We start from the raw sequence: 11,754 nt of genomic DNA on the forward strand, positions 1-11,754 counted from the left end.
ATTCACCCCACCCCCTGCCCACAAAACTCTGCAGGACTAGAGGTATTTAGGTGATTTCAGGATGCCTGCCACGCCCCCGACTTCCCTGCATATCTGCTCCCGTTTCACTTTTGTGTCTGAGTATTTTCCAAGTTTTCTTGCAAAATCAGCTGTAATTTTAAGGAATAGTAACAATATATATTCTATCAAGCCCTTTTGGTTATTTTGTAGTATGAGCATTATTTCAGGATATCTAGCCTGCACATTGCCATGAGCAGAATTCTGCTACTTATTTTTAACCTATAATAATATTGTTTTGCTTTCATTGTATTATGGCTACTCCCCTTGGTCGAGAATTCTGATTTCCACTTGTGTTCATGGAAGATGTGGTAAAGGGTGCTTAGCTTCAGAGCTGGTTGGATTCAGTTGTTCAATGCTGTCATCAAGAATTGGGTTTCTTGTCATCTCTACGCTGTGGGTTGTTCTTTTTTCTATTTTTTTTTTAATTTATTCATTTACTTTTGGCTGTGCTGGGTCTTCGTTTCTGTGCGAGGACTTTCTCTCGTGGCAAGCGGGGGCCACTCTTCATCACGGTGCACGGGCCTCTCACTATCGCAGCCTCTCGTTGCGGAGCACAGGCTCCAGACGCGCAGGCTCAGTAGTTGTGGCTCACGGGCCTAGTTGATCTGCGGCATGTGGGATCTTCCCAGACCAGGGCTTGAACCCGTGTCCCCTGCATTAGCAGGCAGATTCTCAACCACTGTGCCACCAGGGAAGCCCTGTGGGTTTTTTTTAAATTGAAGTATAGCTAATTTACAAAGTTCTGTTAGTTTCAAGTGTACAGCAAAGTGATTCACTTATATATATATATATATATATATATATATATATATATAGTTTTCCATTATAGGATATTGAGTGTTGTGCTATACAGTAGGTCCTTGCTGTTTATCTATTTTATATATAGTAGTCTATATATGTTAATCCCAAACTCTTAATTTATATCTCCCTCACCCCACTACCCCCTTTAGTTTGTTTTCTATGTCTGTGAATCTATTTCTGTTTTGTAAATAAGTTCATTTGTACCATTTTTTTAGATTCTGCATTTAAGTGATATCATGTGATATCTGTCTTTCCCTTTCTCTGACTTACTTCACTTAATATGATAATCTCTAGGTCCATCCATGTTGCTGCAAATGGCATTATTTCATTCTTTTTTATGGCTGAGTAATATTCCATTGTATACATGCACCACATCTTCTTTAGCCAGTCATCTGTCAATGGACATTTTGGTTGTTTCCATGTCTTGGCTATTGTAAATAGTGCTGCAATGAACATTGGGGAGCATATATCTTTTCAAATTAGAGTTTTCTCCAGAGATATGCCCAGGATTGGGATTGCAGGATCATATAGTAGCTCTATTTTTAGTTTTTTAAGGAACCTCCATACTTTTCTCCATAGTGGCTGTATCAATTTACATTCCCACCAACAGTGTAGGAGGGTTCCCTTTTTCTCTACACCCTCTCCAGCATTTGTTATTTGTAGACTTTTTAATGATGGCCATTCTGACTGGTGTGAAGTGTATGCTGTGCTTTTTGGGGGAGAAGCTATCTTCATCCTGGTACTAGCTCCCTGGTGATGGAAAGATGGCTATCAACATTTCCTGTGACTACTTGCTTCTTCTTCCTCCAAGCACAAGGAAGAGGGTCTCTGGAAGCTCCAGCAGAAGAGTAAAAAAATACCAGCTTCCCCACCCTGACCCCAAACCTCCGAAACCCTCTCTTCCAAGTCTCACTGGCCAAAAGTTGGTTGTGTGTTCTCCCTGTAGCACGAATTCGGGCAGGGATGGGATTCAGCTGCTGAGCCAGACACTGGCCACGTGCTCCCCTCTAGCAGTGGGGTGGAGTTGGCTCCCCAAGCCGGTGATCTGCTCCTGGGGGATGTGTAAACTCCAACAAAAGTTCGGGAAAGTTGCCCAAAGAAGGGAAAATGAATAGTGAGAAAACAACCACAAGAGGGATGAAGGTACAGACACACATACCACCTGGTGTGTAGGTGGACATTGGGTTTTGCAGGAACAATGGTGCCATTCCCAGAGGGCTCCAATTATGCTATTTAAAACAGAAATATGTGCGTCGCCACCAGAAGACCACCTGACCTGACCTATCTGCTGGAGGCGGTATTCAAGGGTCTTCTACTTGGACAACCCGGACACCAGTGATGGGAGAGAGATGGGAAGGGCTGGGGCATATGCAGGATGGTCTCCTGTTGTGGATATAAGGATGGGAGCCAAAGGAGAGGGTGGAAAGAACTTACTAGGAAAGTCCAGTCCCAGGTCACCTGCTCAGGAAGTAGTGCTGAGCCAACACAGCATGTGACTTGGAATGAATTGGGCTTTCTTCTGCTTCTACCTGATTCTAAAGCAATCCACGTTAATCTGCGTATTGCAAACAGCATTGAAAAGAGCCTCTTAAAAAGAGGCAAGATTTATCTTACCCTCTTTCCTCACCCCCTGTCTCTTGCCTTAGGTGGGCGGGAAGACCTCAAGCCACTCTTGGGGACGTACTGAGGGAGGGGGAGGGACTTGGGACCTGAAGGCAAAGAAGAGCCGCCCAAGAGGACTGGGGAGGGTGCTCGGCGAGGAGGGCTGCGTCTTGGGCTCTAGTGTCCGGGCCAGCGGCCCTTGGGAGCACACTCCTGGGTCCTCTCCGAGGGCACAGAGGTCAAGCGGGTCCCCAGCGCCAGGGCTTGGCCGGGTCGTACGAGACTCGGTCAGCACTGCCCAGAATCTCCTTCCTGAATCCAGACTTGAGTGTTCGGGCGCGAAGCGCCGGCCACCGGCTCGGTCCAGGGGAAGTGGGGAGGGAGATGCGCTCCTCCCCAACCCTAAAAGGCCGGCTGGGGACGGAAGCGTCCCCGGGCTCCCTCTGGGTCCCGCCGAGAGCGCGTCCCGGGCTTTCCCAGGAAGAAACCCCTCCTCCTGCCGCCCCGCCCGGACCAGCCTCGCCCGGGACTGCCGTTCCGGTTCGTCCCCTCCCCCTGCCCGAGGTGACCCGGGACCGGCGCTTGGGGGTGTCACCCTGGCCACTCGGACACCGCCTCCCGGATTAAAGCGAGAGCCGGGGAGGATCGGGGACTCCGGAGGAGGCGGAGGAGGGGAGGAAGGCAGAGGGGCGGGGAGCGCCGGGCCCCGAGCTCCGCAGGTGAGCGGCGCGCGCGGTGGGCTCTCTGGGAGGGGGCGGGGGCGGGGGCTGGGGGTCCAGGGCGCGAGGGAGGCCCTGGGCGCCCCCCGCGCTGGGTGGGAGCAGCGGGAGATGAAGCCAGGTGTGAGCAGCTCCTGCCCGGCAGGTGCGTCCTCCCGCCCGCGGGACGCACGGGGCTGAGCCGAGCAAAGTGACCTGCGTGAGGTCAGGAGGGCTGCGCGCGCCTGGGACGCCTTGGTGCGCGGGTCAGAGGCCCCCGGCTGCCCCGTTGGCATCAGTCGCCCGGGACAGGTCGCCCTGCGGGTCCTTAGCCAATTGGTAGGAGATAGGCGTGCCACGGGGTCCCTCGGGGTGCGTCCCATCGGCTGAAGTCGGCTCCCGCTGCCCTGTCCTCTGGGCCCCGAGCTGGGGACGAGGGGTGCGCCTTTTCCCTTTGGGGACGAGGAAGAGGGAGACTTGTCCCTCCTCTTCTTTGTTTTGGGAAAATCTCTGCAGCCCCGTAGTGTTACCTGAACTCCTGCTTCTTGGTTGCCTCCCAGAGTAGGGAGAAACTGGAAACTCTCTGAGATGCCGGGAGCGATACGGCCGGCGCGGCGGGGACAGGCCCGCAGGGCCCCCGGGCGAGGTGCTAACGGCTCGGTAGCCCCGGGAAGGCACTGCCCACAGCCCGAGCCCCACGGCGGCGACCCGGAGGCGACGATCAGGGCTGGGCCGCCCGGACACCGGGCACCCCTGCCCCGGGAGGAGTGGTCCTGGTCTCTAGGCGCACGCTCCCTGCCAGGAACAAGGCCAGGCACCCGGGCGCTTCGGTTCACGGCAGGACCCCGGACCGGGGCCGGGAGGCTGAGAGCGCCAGCCAGATGGTGTGCGCCCTTATCGCGGCTTCGTGGGCCCTGCGGAAGAATTGCCTTATGGCCCCAAATTGCGTGCTTCCAGGCCCCAGAGGGCCTGGTTGTAGGTGGCCGCCGGCAGTGGCTTGAGCCCGGGCTTTTGCGAAGGGCCCGCCCCGCTGAAGGGCACAGCGCCGTGATCCCGAATCCCGAATCCGTTTCAATTCCGTTTCAGACGCCCAGGAGGAGGCGGGCCTGTCAGGTGGAATCCCAGTGGATCGTTTGGGAGGGAAAAGATCGCGACCCGAGGTCTGCCTATAGGGCTGGGGTGTCCCAGGGCTCTGCCTCCAGCCTGCGAAGCCCACCCGGATTGAAGCCCGCGCGGTAGTCCCCGGGCCAAGTACGGTAGGGGGCCCGCCCGGGGCGCCAGTGCGTCCAGGCACTGCTGGCGCTCACGGCTGCAGAGAGCCAAACAAATGACGGAAAATTACAAAGGCTGCTAAGGAGAGTTTCAAGGTGTTTAGAAAACCTGACGTGAGGGGAGGGCTGTTGACTTAGCCTGGGAGGTCGGAGAAGGCTCTCCAGGAAGCGAGGATGGAGCTGACACCCCACCGCACCCGGAGGAGAATGGGGGCTGGGAGTGTGCACAGGGCTTGCACAACCAGGGGACCTGGGGGCCAGGCGCTGCTGCTGCTGAGTGAGGTAGAGGGGTTGGGGGGGCCCGGGGGATCACTGAAGGGATGCTCCCCTTTCTCAGCTTCACCAGAGGCGGGGCAGGCCTGCGTCTCCCCACCCCGGCCAAGCTTACTGGACCCCTGGGTCAAGGTTGAAAGGCCAGGGGGCACCAGCAAGCACTCAACACAGGAGTCCGGGAGTTGCGGTGGCGGCCTCTGCCTGGAGATTGGCCGCGGACACACCTCCCTCTCTGCTTTGAAAAATATGACCTGGTGAGCAGCAGGGGACTTTCTCATGACTCCCAGTCTGTTTGGTCCCCAGCAACATCTTTCTTATTGACGCCTCCAAGGTCGGTCTTCTAGCAAGTTTGTGTAGCTGCCGGGAGCCTACAGAGCCCGGGAGATGGCGTGGAGCTTGGCCCCCTCGCAGCCTGGGCTCAGTTGCCTTAATTGTAGGAGAAAGTTGGGCCGCACTGGTGTTGTCATGATAACAGCAAATGTGGATGTGGCGTTTTCTTCCAGCCAGGCATCATTCCAAGCTCTTTATGATGTATTTAACTCAGGTGAGAGGAAACTGGGGCAGAGGGGTGACATAACTTGCTCCAGGCCCCAGGTCCTGTAGGGAGAACTGGGGATGCAGGCAGTCCACCTGGCTCCAGGGGAGCTGAGCGATGCCTGGACCCCTCGTGGGAGAGGGGCTTGCTCACCAGCCAGGCTGGCTTCACCATAATCCAGGAGCAGAGCCCCACCTGGGCTCCGTGCTGCCCGCTTCCGGGGTGACCTGGGCAGGAGAGCCTGGGGCAGTGCAGAGGGTTGACCTACCCGAGTGATGGGGCCAAGGGTGAAAATGTCTTGCAGGCAATGAAGCCTAGACACACGAAGGACATTATGTCGGTTGTCATCGTCATCATCCTGTAAGCATACTGACTGCGACTCTGGGCCTGGCCTGGGGGCACGGGGGTCTATCAGGATGTGCAAGCCAGGGCTCCGGGCTGGTGTCTGTCACTCTTTTCCACCTAAGCCTGGGGCAGGAGTCCTGGGGGGCTTTGTAACCATTTGGGGTCATTGCATTGGTTTCAACTGCTGCATCAGACTCGGAAGGAACAGGAAATCTATTTTTTCTAAGCCCCCCAGAAAGTTCCAGGCTTGGGAACCAGGGGTCATGCCTGAGCCTTAGGCAGGAAAGTAGAAAGGAAAGGCGACTGGCTCAACATAGTGTCTGGTCAGCCTCGCTTACCTAAGGAGGGGAAGGTGGCCCTGCTTGAGTGGGGGACGGAGAAGGGGCACTCAAGTCCCACATACTCACCTGCTCTCTGCCGCTCTCACAGCTCTGGGTCTCCTGGGGTGCCACTGCTTTTCCCAAAATTGCTGAGCCTCTGCTGCCCTTCCTGGTCCCTCTTTAGTTTCCAGGGCACCTGCCAGGGGACCTCTGCCACTGGGCCAGCCCCAGGACAAGCTAAGTGGCCTCTGGGTATAGGGAGCAAGGGTGTCACACACCTGAGTGCTGAGATGTGAATTGGGCCAGGCTTGGTGAGTCCCTTCCTAGCTCGGGGATGGGGAGCCCTATATGTAGGCCATCTTGGGGAACCCTGGCTTGCAAGTCCTCAGGGGCTGTAGGCCTGGGTGTGTGGGAGGGGACTCTGGGTGCCCCCTGTGCCATTGACCATCCTGGTCCCAACAGCACATGGAGTAGCGAAGGGCTCGGCCGATCGCACAGGCAGTTCCAGGGAACAAGCCAGAGACAGAGCTTGAGGTCAGGAGGAAGGGCAGGTGACCTAGGACTTGGTTTGCCCTGGCCACTGGACAGCGGTCGGGAGAAGAGGAATTGGGAGCGTGCAAAATGTCACGGGCAGCCTTAGAGGCATCCAGGGAGAATGGCAGGTGCTGAAATTCTGGTGAGGGTGCGGGCAGTTCCTTGGACTGTAAACTGGATTTTGAAGAGGGAAGGTGACCCAAGGACAGGCTTTTTGCTCCTGTTAGAGGCAAGTCAAGGAGAAGGAGGGAAGGACTTGCTGTGGGGGGAGACTGCAGGCCTTTAGTTTGTGTGCACCATCAGGCATCAGTGGGGCGGGGTAGGGTGCGGGAGGGGTGAAGGTACAGAAGTGTGATATGAAAGAAGGAAATGTTTGAAAGGCACCAGCTGAAGTCTAGAAATTCATGCAAGGGCAGAGTGGACAGAATCATTGGGAGATCAACCAAGTAGGCCTGGGAAGAGAAACCGTGGTCTTCCAGTGGACGTTTGTTAGACAGATATTTTCTAGTGAGCTCTGATCTGGAAGACGAGACTAAGCCCAGGCTTTGTGATTACTTGTTTGTATGTGACCCCATGTCAGAATCCCTTTAAGGTCCTTGATTCCCGAGGGGCCCTCCTGGCAGGGCTCACTGGAGACTTGATCTGTACATGGGGCACATGGAGCCTGTGTTTTCTAGGGATGCGTTTGGAATTTATCCTTTGCATTTCCTATCAAAAAGAATAAAAATCGTCATGTCTGGCCTCGCAACTGAAGCCTAATTTGGTTCTAGAATGTGCTGGAGAAACGACCTTCCAGTGTTGGATCAAAGTTTTTTTTTTTGGTTTGAGGAACTGTTTTCTTCCAAGGCAACCCAGTCGATATTGAAACGTTCTCATTGTTGGAAACTTGGTTTCCCTGGATTGAGTTAAATCTACCTTCCTGACGTTTCTGACCATTTTGATCCTGGATTCTTCCTTTGGATTTTCACAGAAAAATATTGAGTCCCCTTTCCACCCAGCAGTCCCTTAGCTGCTATCATTATGTTATTCCTGAGGGCTCATCATGTGAAGGGCCCGGTGCTAGGACACGTACACACTTAATCCTGGCAAAAACCCCATTGACGTGTTATGCCCATTTCACAGATTGACTCGGGCAAGTTCTTCAAACCTTAGACAGTGGCTTTTGCACTTTGTTGAGGCCTCCTCCCTCCTAGAGGGATTGGGACACCTCTCTGGCCTGTCTGTCGTACTCGGCATGCAGTCAGCTCTGTACACCTGGACGTGTGAGGTCACCCACATCCTCAATTTGGAGGCTGTTTTTGTCCAGGTGCCGGCTTTCTGGCACTCTCTCTCTTAAATTTCATCTTACTCATTTGGCCTTTGGAATGCAAATATATATATATATGGCAATGTTTCCTTTGTATGGTACAAAGCTAGATTTGAAAAAAAAAAAAAAAAAAGAACCAGACCCAATTCCTGCCCTAAAAAGTTTGTAATCTCGTTTGGACCATGAGGCATTCATAGAAAAAGAAACTTGGTGATGCAGGCAGTACTTCTGAATTGCTGTCTCTCTCTCCCTCTCCCTCTTTCTGTCATTCCTGTGTCAATCACAGTGTGTGCCATTTTGCTGATGGTCTATACTTGTTTATGTTGAACTGTTAGTTAAATCCACCACAGTCTGTTACCTTCCCTCTAACAGTGCATTTTGTCTCCAACAGGACACGAAAACATCTTTACACGTAAGGTGATTTTGTGCAGTGGTTGAGGCATAAGGGGTTCCACTGGTCATGGATCATCGGATAGGGAGTGTCTGTTGGTGTTGCTTACTTTGGAGTTTGCAGAAGGGATACTGAAACTGAGGTCAAGGGAGGTGGAGCTTCTTTCACCCATCACACCTCATCACACCACCAGCATCTCGAAGGTACCTGGCGGGGCCCAGTGCAGGAGCCCCTATGTGAACGGTGTGTCGGGGGAAAGTCAGTGGAGCCTTCATTATAGGGAAAACCCCTGACCCCCAGATGGGGGTCAGTATCTATGAGGCTGACCTCATTTGCGTTGGTTTGGTAGTTTTCAAAATAAACCTCCAGCAAGTGCGTTCTGAGGTCCAGAGGAAAGACACTACAGTATAAGGAGAGGCTCTTCTTGTTTGGAAATAGCTTCATTACTTCGTGGGAAGCTGGTAGGATTCCACGGCACCATCCTGTTGAGTGGTGGCCGGGCAGGTGACTCGAGGCATGAGTCAGCCTTCTGAAAGGAGAGCCCGGGGTGGCCCGGGACAACCGTGCGCTGTTGTGTGACTCAAGTGGGTGAAGTTGGAGCGGGACCTCACTGGGAACAAAGAAGGGGACCAAGCTTTGACACACATGCCCTTTGTCCTTTGTCGCTTCAAGGAGAAGTGCTTCATTGAGGCTGGCTTTCTGGAATCCAGGGCAATCAGCTGTGTCCTTTAGCTGACAGGAAAGAACACTGGAGAAGCGGTGTTGTCTCTCACCATCTGGGCTGTCTTGCTCCTTTCAGAAACCAGTTAAAGAGATTTACTATCTTGTGTGGGCGTGGAATTGCCTGTTTCGAAGATGAACCACGTGGAACGTGATCTCCTGGTCCTTTTAGACAGCAGTGCGTCTCCCGTCAGGTCCAGTTCCCGAGGGAGACATTTCCCCCTTCCTTTGTTTTTGGCCACAGAGAGTTAGAGGTGGCACGACTCTCGTCTTTCCTTCCAAAGTCCATGCAGCCGATCTGGGCACGCTTGATGTTCTGGGTTCTAAGGGTTTGTGGGCCGTGGGATCGCTGGGTGAGATAGAATTGTGCTGCAGTTACTTCTGGGTCCTGGGCTTTTACGGGACAATTCCCGGCCTCGGCTCCCGGTGCCCCTGGAGCTCCTGGCTTCCTAGTCTCCCGCTGTTAGGGATATTGAATGAATAGGGAGCGTGGATTTCAGGCATTGATTCATCACTCCTTTCAGAGGGCTCTTAAACTGGGAAAGCCGCCAGTGGGCTCAAATTTTCATTTCCTGAAACTTCAACCAACCCTATAACTGGCGAGATAGCTCAGAGGCACAGGGAGTGACTGCCACCGAGGGCAGAGAAACCAGGGGTGAGAATGTTCTCTGGGGCAGGACTCGCCTGAAACTAATGCGAGGAAGGTGCGAGCTTTTCCTGCTTAGACTAGAGGATATTGTGTTGCTGTCAAGTCTCAGAACCCTCTCTCTTTACAGAGCAGACGATGTGGGAAAGGTTATTAATATGTGATAATCACACCCACTTAAAGGCTTAAACGTCATATATATTCTGAATGGTGATCTCTTCCTCCTGTATATCGCTCAGATTTATTTCCTCGTGCTCGGAAAATTGTTGACTCTTTTTTTAAATCTTAAAAAAATCTTAAAGCTATCAGTACAAACTGGTTCTTTTATTTTATCTTTGCGTGAAGAGTAAATAAATGATCTGCTGCATCTTTCTTGTGACTTGTTCAACGAGGTTTCCTGAGATTAAACAGCCATACTTATATTTTTATTTATAGCAAGTTAATGTTGGGTTTTTTTTAATGTCTTTATTGGAGTGTAATTGCTTTACAATGGTGTGTTAGCTTCTGCTTTATAACCAAGTGAATCAGCTATACATTTACATATGTCCCCAGGGTTTTCTTTTTCTAATGTAATGAGTCAGAGAATAATTTCGCTCTGGAGTCACGCAGTGCCCGGCAGGAGCTGGCTCTGTTGCCTTTGGCTCCATTGGATTTTCAGAGCCGGTGGAGTTGGTATCTTGAGCACCCTTTCCAGATGTAAATCTGCAACTGCGACCGATCAGGCCCATCCTGCCTCTGTGGCCTGTTCAACGTTTATCAGCTTTATGATCACCTTTTTTTTTTTTGGCTGTGTTGGGTCTTTGTTGCTGCACACGGGCTTTCTCTAGTTGCAGCGAGCGGGGGCTACTTCATTGCGGTGCGCGGGCTGCTCATTGCGGTGGCTTTTCTTGTTGCGGAGCACGGGCTCAGTAGTTGTGGCTCACGGGCTCTAGAGCACGGGCTCAGGAGTTGTGGCTCGTGGGCTTAGTTGCTCTGTGGCATGTGGGATCTTCCCGGACCAAGGCTTAAACCCGTGCCCCCTGCACTGGCAGACGGATTTTTAACCCCTGCGCCCCCAGGGAAGCGTATGTAGCACTTCCTGTGTTCCAGGCACTAAGAGCTTCTTTATCAACTCACTTTACCCCCCTAACAGCCCTGTAGTGGGTGCTACTGTTAACCCCTTTTGCAGACAAGGAAACCAAGGCCCAGAAACATTAACTGAGTGGCCCCAGGTCACTCACCCCAGGTAGTGAGTGACTGAGCTGGGGTTTGGATCCAGAGTCTAGTCATCGTGCTGTCTGCATCTGCTGTGTGCCGGGCACTTTACAGATGAAAAATGATCAGACCTGATCTGGCCAGCTCTGAAACCCAGAGCTTTCTCACTGTGGATGGGGTCCTGTGGAGGCGTGATTGTGAAGGCCGTTTCTTGGAGTATTGTTTGGTCAATTCAGGGCAGCCAGGGGTGGTGGACAAAGGCCATTCTTTGCTTCTGATGGGAAGAGTGACGTCAGATAAGCCTTTACTATAAAACTTTTTATGTTGATGGTCTTTCTAGATAACTACTGTTCACAAATGTCAGAAAACAAGGTGACCCAGGGCTTTCTTTTCATGACCGATATCCTTAGAAACCACCCAAATGGTTAGTTCTAAACTTCTTTCTTTTCTGGATTTGGGTTAGTGAGTGGAGTAGCAGGCAGGTATGGATGTGTTTTTTGTTTGTTTGTTTGTTTGTTTTTTTTTGCGGTATGCGGGCCTCTCACTGTTGTGGCCTCTCCCGTTGCAGAGCACAGCCTCCGGATGCGCAGGCTCAGTTGCCATGGCTCACGGGCCCAGCCGCTCTGCGGCATGTGGGATCTTCCCGGACCGGGGCACGAACCCGTGTCCCCTGTATCGGCAGGCGGACTCCCGACCACTGCACCACCAGGGAAGCCCAGTATGGATGTGTTTATGGAATTTCTAAATATATTTGTTTATTAAGGTTGGGGCAGTTCTGTATGGATTATTTGAAAAGTCAGGTGTGGCCTCCATGTGGGTCTAAGCTCTAGACCACCTGCTCCACGCTGGGGATGGTGGTTGCTCCATTGTCCCAGTGGATGCTCTGCAGGGTCTTATCACCCCTGCCATGGCCTGGGCACATGAGGTGTCTGCCTGTGCCCTCGCGTTAAATCCTCACTTGAGCAATCCAGCATGATGGTTGCGTCCGCTTCTGTCCGAGATTCAGAGAGGTCAGTCGCCCAAGGACACCTCAGGGTGTGGCACTGTCAGGAGTTGAC

This window comes from Delphinapterus leucas, chromosome 4 (assembly GCF_059928025.1).
Source record: "Delphinapterus leucas isolate spDelLeu-1000000601 "Yukka" chromosome 4, BTC_Dleu_Yukka2, whole genome shotgun sequence".
NCBI lineage: Eukaryota > Metazoa > Chordata > Mammalia > Artiodactyla > Monodontidae > Delphinapterus > Delphinapterus leucas.